This window comes from Citrus clementina, unplaced genomic scaffold, assembly GCF_000493195.1.
Source record: "Citrus clementina cultivar Clemenules unplaced genomic scaffold, Citrus_clementina_v1.0 scaffold_3, whole genome shotgun sequence".
Lineage (NCBI taxonomy): Eukaryota > Viridiplantae > Streptophyta > Magnoliopsida > Sapindales > Rutaceae > Citrus > Citrus x clementina.
In genome coordinates, this window is record NW_006262339.1 from 10,186,023 (window position 1) to 10,187,425 (window position 1,403).

Sequence of the window (1,403 nt, forward strand, 5' to 3'; positions counted from 1 at the left end):
ATCTTTAATGAAACGTCTATATAAACCAGCATGCCCAAGGAAAGATCTTACTTCTCTGACTGTTTTGGGTGGAGGAAGATTAGAAATGAGATCCACCTTGGCTTTGTCAACCTCAATACCTTTGCTCGAAATGATGTGACCGAGAACAATACCTTGTTTTACCATAAAATGGCATTTCTCCCAATTTAAGACCAAGTTCTTCTCGATACATCTCTGCAGAACTAGTGTTAGATGATGTAAACATTGATCAAACGAGTCACCAAAGACAGAAAAATCATCCATAAAGACTTCAAGGAATCGTTCCACCATATCAGAAAAAATGCTCAACATGCATCGTTGAAATGTAGCAGGTGCATTACATAATCCAAATGGCATTCTCCTATATGCAAATGTGCTAAAAGGGCAAGTGAAAGTAGTTTTCTCTTGATCTTTTGGTGCTATGGGAATCTGATTATATCCTGAGTAACCATCTAGAAAGCAGTAAAATTCATGGCCTGCTAATCTATCAAGCATTTGATCAATAAATGGTAAAGGAAAATGGTCTTTACGTGTGACAGAATTCAATTTTCTATAATCAATGCATACATGCCATCCTGTAGTCACTCTAGTGGGTATCAATTCATTATCAGCATTGGTAACTACTGTGACTCCTGACTTTTTAGGGACAACTTGTACAGGACTGACCCATGAACTATCAGAAATTGGGTAAATGATACCTGCATCTAATAGCTTAAGGACCTCAGTTCTAACAACTTCTTTCATGTTAGGATTTAACCGACGTTGCATCTCCCTAGTAGTTTTAGCATTTTCATCAAGGTGAATGTAATGCATGCAATCTACTGGGTTTATACCTTTAATGTCTGCTATGGTCCATCCTAATGCTCCTTTGTGCTCTTTTAAAACATCCAACAACTTACCTTTTTGTTCATCATTGAGGGATGATGAGATGATTACCGGCAGAGTACTTTCTTTTCCCAAAAACGCATATTCCAAAGTGTTGGGCAATGGTTTGAGCTCGAGTTTCGGTGGTGATTCTGATGATGGAATGAGTTGCTTCTCTGATGGTGCTAGTTGCTCAACTCTTGACTTCCATTTATTAGTGTCCATAGATGGTGCTGAGTCAAGCAGGGCGTTGACCTCATCAACCGATCTGTCAATATCAAAATCAAAACCAAAGTGAGTTAAACATGTTTGTAAAGGATCATCACTAAAGTTTGAAAGAAAAGTGTCATCAACTAATGCTTCGATTAAATCCACATCAACAATTCCATCATCTGCACTGTGAGGTTGTTTGGCAATGTTGAAGATGTTCAGCTCCATAGTCATGTTGCCGAAGACAACTGCATATTTCCAGTTCTACATTGAATTGTGAGCATCCGCAGTTGCCAAGAAAGGTCGGCCTA